Genomic DNA, 13,240 nt, shown 5'->3' on the forward strand with positions numbered 1-13,240 from the left:
GGGGAAAACTGGCTTGACCACATTGGCTTGACATACAAAAGGACAGTATCAGTGCTATTTTTCTAAAAATTATATTATTATGAATAAAAAATAAATGGTTTGCTTTTTTCCTATGAAATAAATGTAAATATAATAGTTGTTCAGTACAAGGGGATTAACAGAAAGTGATAAAGCTCAACATATAGACCTTCTTGTTCTTGACATAGTGTAATGTTGGCTCTCTAACGCCGCACAGAAAATAAGAGTGACTGGCATGAACATCTGACAGCAAAACCAGAGTTGGGATCATTACTCACAAAAGCAATTAATTAAACTATCTAAGTTACTTTTCACTCCCATGAGAAATAAATGTGTTGCACTTCTCATTACGTTACTTTTGCATTTTTTTTACATAGCCTTCGATGTGCTGCCATTTAAAAAATATCTTAGGGTACAGTTCTACAGAGGGAAAGGACGAAAAGCCTCTTTAATTTAGTGTGTAAGCAGTAAAACAAAGCTGGCAAAAAAATAGTCCAAAGAGTGTGTCACAGTAATCACTAAAGTGATTCTACTATAGAAACAGCCTGATTGCTGTTTTTGTTACCTGGAATCAGACTCCGGCTGCTTTGCTTGGGTCTGCATACACTCAGCTTTAAAATTATTACGGGTTCTTCACTCTTAGCTTGGTGTTAGTATGCTGTATTAGCAGATGCTTGCAAAGAGTCATTGTTGTGTTAGCAGCAGTTGTCTTTTGAGGCAGTAAAAATGAAAGAAACACCTACATCTGCACATCTCAAAAGTTGTAGAGTTCTCATGCATTTTCCTCCTCCATGTATACATAAGACCCTGATCACATAGGCCTGTGAGCAATTGCTGGCTGTTTCTGAGTGAAATCAATTGTAAAGAATGCTCTGTACCCAAAACCTCCTTGTGATTGTATATTGTGCTCGCATATTGCCACAGTCGCCCATAGTTTGCATGGTAGACACTGACTTGTCTGACTTGCTAACTTACCACTGACCAGTAGGGAAACTTGTAAAAATATATCACAAATGAGAAACAGAGAACATTGAAAGTTCTCTGAAACTTTGAACCAAAGTTTGGGCACCAGCTAGCAATTTGCCAGCAACCAAAGCAATCACAGAAAGTTTTGGTACACCACTGTGTATCTCTTTGCAACCAATTACACAGCAACTGCCAGCAACTGCTTGCCAAACCATTTGGGTGAATACACATTTATTCATGATGGCACTGATTTTAAGTCCTGTTCTTGCATAATTTGGCATTCCTCTGGCTTTTCTCCCCGTTTCCCTTCTTTAAAAGTGACTTCTTGATAGCTGCCCTTCCACTGAGATCATTTCTGATGAGATTTTCTCAAACAGGAGACGGACCAACTAAAAGGTCACAAATATCTCTCAGGTCCTGTGTGAGGTCTTTCCCCCCTTTTTTTGTAAAGAACTGTTCATCTCCTGCAGACAGTTTTCCAGGTTACTACTTTCTCTTTTGTCCTTCACTTTCCACAGATATTTTAAGCACACACTGCACACCATGTTGAGAAATGTTAAATTTCTGGCTAATAGCTCTTTCAAAATCTGCTTGCTGGTGCAAGAACAAATTGACTAAAGATCAGACATGGGCAGTTACAAGTAACGTGTTACTGTAGTCCGATTACTTTTTTCAAGTAACAAGTAATGTAAGGGATTACTATTTTCTGCTGCTTTATTTGCATCTATTTGAGTGAGTATAAACACAAAAAAATATTAAATTGTATATGCCAGAATATGCAGAAAATAGGTTTAAATGTTAAACAAATTTCTTCAAATCAAAGACTCTTGCATATAATTCAATTTTTGCTTGAGGCAATGTGCATAAAGTTAAAAGATTAAAACTCATAAAACAATTTTAAAAAATAGACTTTTTCACTTGATTACATTTTATATGATGGATTATGCAAAAGAATAGAATTGGGCTGAAAGGTCTATTGCTTTATTACCTATTCAGGTTGCGTATTATGTTTTTAAAAAGCAACTAAGTAACTAATTACTTTTGAAAATTAGTAATCAGTAATTAGTTATTAATTACTTTTTTTCAAGTAACTTGACCAACACTGCTAAAGATACAATTTAAAATTCACAGTTTTTTGCTAAGATGTCAGTTATGTGTAGAAACAATGCTGGTTTATCCCTTCACTGCAAAATCTCCAGTGTTAAATTGACACTAGAAAGTGTCTATATGTATCCACTCTTTTGAGTGTGAAATTAACACTTTTGACAGTGTTATATTTCTAACAGTAACCTAGTCAGTGTTAAAGATTAACAATGACTAACATTAGCAGTGTTGTTTTTCTAACACTGAAACATTACTAGCATTTTTAGTTATTTTCCAGTGATAGAAAATCAGCACTGCTCAGTGTTAGTCATTGTTAATCTTTAACACTGACTAGGTTACTGTTAGAAATATAACACTGTCAAAAGTGTTAATTTCACACTCAAAAGAGTTAATTTCACACTCAAAACAGTGGACACATAGACACTTTCTGGTGTCAATTTAACACTGGAGATTTTGCAGTGTTGAGTTAGGTGCCTTTTTTATGCTTGAATGACTCATGGGTCAGCGTTACGTGGTTTAACAAGCAAAAAGAAAGCAAAAAGAAATTCCTTTGAAAATAGTCAGTTTAAAGAACATGACTAAAAATGAGTGTAACAGCCAATGTCCAAAGACCTTCCAAATGCCTGGGGAACTATTGCTCAAGACTGCTTACAACAAAGCCTGGCTCCTTGGAAGCAAAACATAAAGTAACGAGTGGTGGTGCAAGACTTTTGCACAGTACTCTATATTTTCCTGCACTATTCCTTATAACTGCTTTTACCCATAAAATCAGATCTTCTAAGATTTGATAGACTGCGTTTTAGCTGCACTGTAAAACCGTCCACTGCATTCACTCAAAACATAGTAATGTGTAATTTAATACAACATATTTCATTGATGTAATTTTAAAGACGAACACCTTATCTTTCAACAGTAATTTAGACAAACTCCTCAGGTTCATGTTACATGGCTTGAGCAAACAAACAACTTTGCTTTTGTCACACAACAGTCTAGAAAAAAAATCAACTGGCTGGAGTAAATTAAACTTTTGTCTTTGGCCAACCAAAAAAAACCTTTTTTAAATCGATCTATTATTCGTGTCAGCAGGTGGATATCCATGTGGGCGTCTCACCCACAAATGAAAGCACATGAGATCTCCCTTAGTCAAAAGATTTAAAGCAGCCCGAGGCTTCTGCTTACATGGATTTCTTGCACATTTCCTACATTGTTTAAAACTTTAAAATGAGTATCCACCACTGGTTCCCGGGTCTGCCGTCCAACAAGATTCATACAAATATTTCTAACCACTACCTACATAAAGAGTCTGCTACTTTCTGCATTAAATGTTGGTGTTGGAATTATATCATAGGTGCCAAATTACAAAAGGATACGTGGGCATGTTTCTTGTGTCATTCAGCTGGTCAGGAGGAGAGGGGTGAACGATAAAGACTTGGGGTCAATGTGATTTGAGACTGCAAGGTGCAACCTTCTACCCTTGCTAGCTGCAGCCAAGTAATGGAGCACACACTGACAGCTGCAGCACAGTGTTGAATAAAGTGTATGCAAGGAAACACAGAGAGAAGGAGACAGTTGCTCAACCTGTCGACAGCTTCTCCATAATTCAATAAGTCAAGGTGGAGGACCATTCCTGAGAAGCTACAGCAGCTCCAGAAATAGCTGTCTAGTATGATGGGTGTTTTTTTTCCATGGTAATCTTGCTTGTCTCTCTCAACAAGACTGCTAAGATAATTGAAAACACACACGTGAAAAAAACACAAGTATCACTGACACCAGGAATGTTTCTTTGTCCTGAATGGTTCTGCTTTGACTGTCCTGTTTTAACATGTTCCAAGAATCTCTGAATCTGTCTACAGGTCAATATATTTGACAATGCAGCCCTTGTTCCATTATCTTTAAAATGAAATTATTCATCACTATTTTCATGCATGATGACAATGTGTCTCATGTTTGCATTGCCAACGAAATACTGGCCTGTCAGTGCGATATAAAGCAAAACATTTGTGTAAGATTTTTGGCGTTGATTGTGAAGTTTTTGCAATTTGTCTTTTCAATAAGTCTGCCTAAAAAATGTACATGTACTTCCAAATGTGGCTGGCTGTTTTGTATTTCTGTTGTGAAATATCAAAATATTACTAAAAGCAAATTACAAAGTTTAGTGTAGAAAAATTGTAAATGACTTTTTAAGAAACCTACCGCAGACTGTTGCTTCAATTTCCTCTTCAAATTCCCTCTTTTTGTCAAAGAAAAGCAGTATTTCAACTTTCCCACCATCTCCTCTCAATATATCTGCCCCGCTCCAATTGTGACTTAAGTCTCTGTTGGACCCCGGCCAGCATGTTAACTCCAGCTAAATCAGTGGATTAACAGTTTAGTCCAACCTCATCACACACACACACACACACACACACACACACACACACACACACACACACACACACACACACATGCACGCACCTTCAGCACCACCAATACTAATCTTAAGGAGCTGACCTCAGCCAACAAATGACCAAATTCACACAAAATGAAGACCCGCCCCCGTCACCAATATGGTCTTTCCTTTCTTCTGTCCTTATGAGAGGCTCCTATTGAAGCAGCCAACCACACTTGTTGAGATTGTGGTGACAGATCCTCAAGTGCCTCTCTCTTAAACTAAACCCCACTATCCTTTGGGATTCAATTTAGTTGGCAAATGCTTGTCACAAAAACAGCAAGGGTGGGAATCCAACTAAAGCAAACTATCTTGCATTTATAGACGGGATTACTATCTCCTTAGCTCATATTCCCACACCAAATTTGTCGTTTGTGGCATAACAGTTGAGGCGATGACTGAATGAATGATCGGCCTTTCCATATGCCTCGCACTTTTACCCTATTTGTGCTACTCTGTCTTAATTTGTATCCAATAGCAGCGGCTTCACCGCCTGCTGTTAGCAGGCTACGCTGGTTGTGACCCATGAGGTCAGCGTTACTGTTGAACCCGTGCCACAGCGTCTGGTACAGTCAAGCGGGCAATGTGCAGCTGTGTAGGACTCTGGGCTGGAGAGCCACTAACACACACCATGCTGTCACACTGTTTGTCATTCCACATGTCTGTCATACTGAGGTCTCTGAAGCCAACAGGAACACATTTTAGTAAGATGATGCAAAAGGAGAAGCACTGAGTCTTCCTGTGTCTGCATCAGTGTTTCCCATAGGCAAATACTCCAAGACCTACTCTAATGACACAGAATACATGCGGTTGGTTAGGCTTTATAGCACACGCAAAACCATTATGGCACCTGTTCTGACATAAACGGTAGTAACCAGACCAAAAAGCAGCGCACATTTCGGTGCTTTTTCGGTGCTTTTTTTTCCCTGAGATGTCATACACTTTGGATTCTAGCCAATCATTTTACCTTTACAAGGATAGTAGGCGGGCCCAGGTAGGTACGTTCTTTTAGAGCAGAGCTACAAATTAAAAATGCCCAAGGCGAAGCGGTCAGAAGTCTGGCTGTACTTCACAGCAAAAGATGCAAACTCAGCAGCCTGCAACAAGTGCTTTAAGGTGATACTGTGCAAAGGAGGTAAAACCTTGAATCTGACGACGAACCTGGCGACGTATAGCGTTTTGTTAAAAGCCAAGAAATGCAATGTATTTGATAGCTTGCTGCGAGACCTCACACCGGCACATCTACTGCGGGTGTGGTGCCTGTTATCGACCCGGAGTTAGCAACATCCCCCAAGAACCTGAAGAGTCCTGGCCCCTAGCCCTGCCAGTGTAGCAGAAATGATGACGGATGATGATGGCAGCAGCAGCCGTTCGTCTCTGCGTGAGTAGCTTAATGTTGTTCGAGTGTAATGAGTAGGCTAACCAGGTTATTAAATTAATGCCTGTAAGCTGAACTAGCAAACACCATCAACAACACCAGTTACATGTGGCTGTCTTCTTGTTTGTTGGCAGATACTCCCTTCACCCTGGCCAAAAAGGCTAAAATGACCAAGAAAAAGTGGAAAACAGCTAAACAGGTTTTTGGACAAAGTTTGAGTTTTATTTCCATTGTTTAAGCACTTCATCCAGCCAAGAGTGATACCATATATGCCCTATAGCTGCAGAAAAGGCTAACATTGTTATCTTTTTACAAAAAAGAGCTAAACATGAGAGGTTTTTGGACAAAGTTTGTGTTCTCCATTCTTTAACCACTGGTTCGAGCACCGTTTAAGCACCGGCACCGTTTCAAAAGTACCGGTTTGGCACCGGTATCGGATAAAACCTAAACGATACCCATCCCTACACATGACCTCCACAGTCATCTGATTTCAATCCAATGGAATGTGGTGGAACAGGAGAGTCTTATTATGGATGTGCAGCTGACAAATCAGTAGCAACTGTGTGCCGCTATCATGTAATTCTGGAACAAAATCTCTGAGGGATGTTTCCAACACCTTGTTGAATCTGTGCCTTAAAGAATTAAGGCAGTTCTGCAGCCAAAAGGGGGTCCGATCCATTATAGCAAGGTGACTGTATGGTTCTTAATTCTCTGATTCTTTCTTTAACTTTGCAATGAAGTAATATGATTTCAAAGTATACAATAGCAATTTTCATTACAGAACATCTCCATACAATACTAGTGAGCATAATTAGTCTGCTTTGTTAAAGTGGTCTGTATAAATGATCTTGTAATTAGAGGACGATGCATGAAGCTAGAAAAATAAATAGGAAATTGAAGCTCACTCGTACTTTGTAATCCATCCCTGATAAGAAAACATCCTAGAAAGCTAAAGCTAAACATGAAGTTTCTATCCATTCAGCAGCTGTGGATAATGATGCCAATTAAGCCAACACTCTATAGCACAAAGTGAATGAAACATCAAGATGAGTAAATAAAGTCCTGCTTCCTTGTTAAATTGTCATATTTGTTCTATTAACTGTGAAGTTAAATAACACATACAATCTCAACAGTACAACCAGCCTGTTCACTTCAATTAAATCGTATTTATAAAGCACCGATTCGCAACAACAGTCACCTCAAGGTGCTTTAAATCCTTTAAGCCCTACAATATCACAGAGAATCCTCCAACAATCAGTCGATCCCCTATGAGGTAGCACCTGGCAACAGTGGGAATCAAGAACTCTCTTTTAACAGGAAGAGACTTCTGGAAGAATGAGACTGAAAATGAAAGCAAACACTGAGTGCTAAAACCTTAAGTCATGTTTGTTTTGCCATCACCACTATGCCTCCTGGGTTGGTTGTTTTCTGTCTTTTGAAGAGGAAACCTTTCCATAAGTCATTTCAGGAATACTATTATTACTGGTTATTTAAGACGACAGGTACATATGACCTGAAAGATGGAGGCCTGATTGTGTTTTGGAGGTAAGCAAGTAAAATGAAGAAAGATGGGGGCAGCATGCAATTTAAGTCATCAGAATACAACCGCTGACTTTGCAGTTATCCAGGATCAGCATTATGCACTGGGTTATCAGAAAACCTTTGTTTTTATCATCATCACTCAACCCTTCTGGTAATTTAGCACATGTTCGTGTTGTGTTGCAATGGTGCAATAGCTAAGCCTTTAATACCTAAAGGTAGCAACAAACCCATGTTTTACGTTGGATGTTTTTGGCCTCCACAGCATCACCCGTCCATCCTTTTTCCTCCCATCTCATCTCATTCTGCATTCTCCGGGTCAGAGGCGCCTGGTCTAGCCACGGTGCCATGTATCCTAATCACATAAGCGCACAGGCTAATCCTTAGGACAGCTGGGGAATCTTTACTGCACAATTGAAGCATGAGCTGGACAGCAGCTTCATGGCCCATCTCTGTAAACCCCCACGCTTTCATTGGCCTGCCATTTTAACCCTCCATCCACCAACACACACATAGTCACCGCAAGTGCACCTAATTTCCCTAAATTACACACGCACAAATGAGTGTTTCGAAGGTCAGCGCAGCTGCTGATAGAAACTTCCAGATCTTCTTCAAATTGCAGTTGTACAACTTTCCCTTATGTGCTTATATAACATCAACATTTTGGGGGGAAAAACTAAACAGAATTTGTCCCAGTTGTTAATATTTCATACATCCCTGATGCACAAAACAGGTGGTGACCTGGTTAAAGGAAATTTCTCCTTCACAATTGTAAATGACTGTTCTATTCTGACATTTAATGTTATGTAGTTATGGTATTGAATATCCATTCACTGATCTCCAAAGTACTTACTGTCTAGGTGAATTGATGGACTGAGGAGTATATATCAATCGCATACATCCTACTGGTAATACATCAGAACACTGTCCTGTCTAGGATATCTACTTTGATGAACTGTTTTCCTGAAAACAGTCTCTGTTAGAGCAGTTAGCGCATCCATCTCCTCCGAGATTATGATGAATAAGGGAGTAATACGAGGAATTTCCTCAAGAATAAAATGTTTCTAACCCTGCACCTCTCCTGGCTAGCAATACAATTCTCCTGGTGCAACTGATGTCCAACCCCCCCTTCCCCCCCCCCCCCCCCCCAAAAAAAAAAACCAAAAAAAAAACCAGGCATCTCAACAGATCTATGTTTATCCCATCCCCCTAGAAACCCTGCTATGGGGTCTCTGGGGCTTTCCCTGGTCTTCAAGTATGTTTGCCAATGTAAGAAACATATGCTCCATTATTATTTATAGAACTATTTGTTTGTTTAGTATTCTATTTTTTCCAGAAGGTGAATGTCAACTCAGGTCTGCTCACTTTTTCTTTTTCTTTTTTCCTTTTTTTTTATTATTTACAATTTATGTGCCATATTAAATTCTTCATTTGTGCAGAGGTAGGAGTGGAGCATGTTATAACAGAAGGAGTGTTTTTTGACAAATGAGCTTAGTCATGTGAAGCTGACATTTTTATGATTGTGAGCAAGTGTTGAAAACCTCCCGAGCCAGTTATCATCATTATCCATCGCAGTTTGTGGAGAGGCCTCAGTCATGGTCTATGAGCTTTCCCCCTACTCACAGGTTTGAAAAAAAAAAAGCATGGGGACCTCCAGTACAGAGTGATTCATTCCAGTGAAAAAAACAACACTGATAGTTTTTACAGCAAATAGTATCACAAGACATATTAAAGATATATTACATGTCAGCGGTCATGATGGTGCTTAGTCATTTGTGCAGCCGGTTCATTTTCAGTGTTTTTTTTTTTTAATGTTTATCTGAATCTGAGTCACAGCTGCTTCCGGAGGGGATACTGAGGTGGTCCTAGGCCAGCAGAGCGATATCTCCAGCGAGTCTGTCCGGGGTCTATTCCAGTTGGTCCCGCCCTAAAAACCATACGATGAAGCTTCACAGACAGATACCCAAACTGTCTCACCTGGCTCCTGGATGCGGAAAGGCAGGAGCACTACTTTTGGTTCCTCCCGAATACCTAATCCCAAATCCTCACCCTGTCTCCAAGGTTTAGGCCAGACACCCCTCAGAGAAAACTAATTTCTGCAGCTTGTATCCACAGTCCTACTCTTTCAGTGTCCGCAGCTTACGGCCACAGGTGAAGGTAGGAACATAAATCCATGGGTAAAATAAAAGCTTCACCTTCAAGGTCACGTCTTCACCACAACAGAGCAGTGCTGCACTCTTGTGCAGGATTTGAATTCCTCCACTTCAGGCAAGAACTCATCCCTTACTCAGGTAGCAAATCCACAGTTTCATGACTTGACAACCTCATAGTTTAGATTGATTTTAAAACTAATTTGGTTACAGTTTTTACTGTAGAGCTCAGATCTGTGTTGTTTTTAAAACCTTTTGTATGACTGACCTCAACTTCCAGTGAAGAAAATTTTCCTGTGGTTGCACAGGTTTGTTAAATGTGCTGCTGATTGTAAAGGGTGAGTTGAAATCTTTTATCAGACTTGGTTCATTATATATGGAGTGTTAATCTTTATGTAAGCTGCCTTGCTTAAGGACACAGCCTCTCTAAACCTTTTCACTTGTCTTAACTGAAATTCTTCAAGCAATTCAACTAAAATCATCCTTGTACAAACAACAGATCTACACCACAAGATGTTCAGTACACATTATACTGAGTAATAATATTTTTCCATATTATGGTGCTTTTTTTTAAAAAAACCCATGTTTTGAGAGATTCTGAGCTCACATGTTTTTCCAGCATGAGGAACAAGCAGGAGCTTTGACAGGTGCTTAACAACAATCAAAAACAGTTATAAACAGGGTATGCTATTGGGCAGGGTGCAGGAAGAAGGCAAGAGGCACATACTCTTTAGACCCCTATCACACTTTCCAGAGAGGAACTCGCTTTTTCCCAACTTACTGAAAAAAAAAAAACAGAAATCTGTGAGTTGCTCAGACCGGAGCTATGAGCTAAGGTGTTTTCACAGTGCTCAGCACATATGTTAAAGCAATGTTTTGATGTTTATAAAGCTAATGCTTGAAGATTAACTAATTATAGTAAATCTCATATTCCTTTATGCACTGATTTCGAGTGCCTTTACCTTTTAAAGTACGATGAAACTGTTCAGAGTATGACTTTGTAGCCAATGCAGTTGACCCTTGTCTAAGGGTCAAACACTTTAATAATATTTTTAACGTCAACTTAAAATTAACTATTAAAAAAAAATTAAAATTAAAAAAAATGTACTTGGTGTTGCAAATTAGTTGCATATGGATACAACTTTGTGGAGAACGGGCTCTTAATATTGTGACTAAGGGTCACTATTTACGTCCAAATCTCAACAGTATTGATGTCAACGCTCTTATTGGTATTGGATTGATACATCACTATAGGATTGTTACTTTGTTTCTATCCTGAAGTTCAGTATGTAGCCCACTGAATTTGTTTTAGGGGGGGGGGGATTAGAAAATATACCTCAAACATCCACTATAAAAAATGTCTGAAACCTTTTGTGGTTTTTTATTTATAACCTATATCACATTTAAACAACAGAGGTTGACCCAAAGTACTTTAGAGGCAGGCGTATTTATATTTAAGGTCTCTAAAAACCCAGTTTTAAAATACATAAAGAGCTGAAAGCTGTTTTTTGTTGCATTAACTAATTATTGTGGAAAGTAAAATGGAAAGTGGAAAGTAGAATTTGCAAACTGATGATGAGAAGTGTTCTCTCCCTTATAAAAGTTGCCCTTATAGGTTATTGGCAATACTGGCCCTGTACTTATTTGGTATTGGATCGATACCAAAATTTGCATTATCACACATCACTTATTTGTGACGTTCGTATTTATTTATCCTATTTCTTTATCCATTAAAACCACTCCACAATCAACACCTTTTAGTTAAGCCCTTTCAAGGCAGCATAAATGCACCGTGTGCAGAGAGGTGATGCTGGAAAAACAACTCATCTGCCACTTTCAGCAGTTCAAAAATAGTCTCTGCCTTTCTGCTTGACAGCCACAACCAGAGCAGACTAGGAGGATGACAGTGGGAATGGTAGGTTGTCAGGAGGAGGTGGGGAATGACGCTCTTTTCTACTTTTTTTCCACCTTGTGCTTTAGTTGCACCCTCTTCCTTCATGCTAACAGCTGTCAAAACGTTTTTTTATTACAGCAGACCGCAGAGTTGCAGTTCATATTAGAGGCTGGTACAGGGCAGGAAGTTTGGAGGAGTCCAGCAAGCGGGGCACATTAAAGCTTCCTAGTTTCTCAAAGCAAAGCAGCTAGGACCCAGGGGACGAATTGCTAACACCAAGAAGGTACTGCTCCCACGCTAATTTAGGTACACATGTCAGACATGTCAAAGGCTTTTGCGCTGATGTTTTAGGTGTTAGAGCAGATACTCTCGTAATTGTGTTTTGTTTTCACTACTGTATGTGAAGCTTCTATTAGCCTAAGATCACAGAACCACTTTCCTCTTGGATTAATTGAGCTTTAAGACTTACATGATGAGGCCTCCACATATTTGAAAGATTGTTGAAAGAGAAAACTCTGAAATCTCCACTCTGCTCGGGGGATAGAGCCTGTTGAAATAATATGAGTTCGACACGGTGATTCCCCAGCTCATAGCAAATGTCCGAACACGGTAAATCCAAAACAGAAATGTTTATGTCTTGCATTCAATAGTTTTAATGGTTACATTGTTTGGAGTTGATGTAAAAACATCAGTGTTACGGTAATATACAGTGTAATATGTCAGAGGCTTTTATAATCAGTTTACACTAAATCAATATAAATTGTCATAGCAATGGGGGAGCGGGGGGATACAGCATGAAACAGTGACGATCCAGCAAGGTTTGCATCAGATTCCCCAAAACACCTAACCTCAACCGTCTTATTACGTAGCAAAATCACTTTTCTTATTTAAAAGGTTGGTCTCAGGGATTTTATTTTCCCAACATTTCCCAGATGGAGACCTTCTGTGTCTCACATGTTATTTGCTGTTGTAGAACAGAGGAAAAGCTCTCAATACCGGCTTGATTTTGACTACTCACAGATAATAATTATACCAAAAAAAAGCAAACAATTTATTGAATCTTTATTTCTTTTTTCTCTTTTTTCTCCATTTTTGGAAATTTAAGCCAATACCATTCATTTAAAGAAATCTTTATTGAAATTGCTACAATTTAATGCCCGAGAAAAGCCACCCACTCAAATGTAACTGAACATTTAAAATTAAAAATTGCACTCACCTTCCTAGGCATTGAGAACTGCCTTAATTCTTTGCGTCATAACATCAGTGAGGTACTAGAAACATTGCGCAGAGATTTTGGTCCATATTAAATGTGTGTGTAAAATATACACCATACCATTACACCACCATCAGCAGCCTGAAAAGAGATAGAAGGCAGGATAGATCCATGTGTTCATTTGATTTATGCCATAACTTAACACTACCATCTAAATGGCATAGAAGGAATTGAGGCTTATCAGAACAAGCAATGTTTTTTCAATCTTCTATTGTTAAATGTTGGTGATTGTGTGCAAATTGTAGCTTACGTTTCCTGTCCCTAGCTTACAAGAGTAGCACCCAGTGTGGTCTTCTGCTGCTGTAGACAGGCTTCAAAGTTCGACATGTTTTGACATGCATTCACAGATGCTGTTCTGTAATAAGTGGTTATTTGGGTTAGTACTGGCTTTCTACTGCCATTCTCCTTTGACCTCTGGAGGACTGCTGATCATGATCAACTACCAGAAGTTTTCTCTATTTTGAATTATCCATCCATCCATTCGCTTCCG

Source organism: Mchenga conophoros, linkage group LG18 (assembly GCF_057382185.1).
Source record: "Mchenga conophoros isolate Kocher_MC1m ecotype Shallow Benthic linkage group LG18, M_conophoros_male_GT1.1, whole genome shotgun sequence".
NCBI classification, from domain to species: Eukaryota; Metazoa; Chordata; class Actinopteri; order Cichliformes; family Cichlidae; genus Mchenga; species Mchenga conophoros.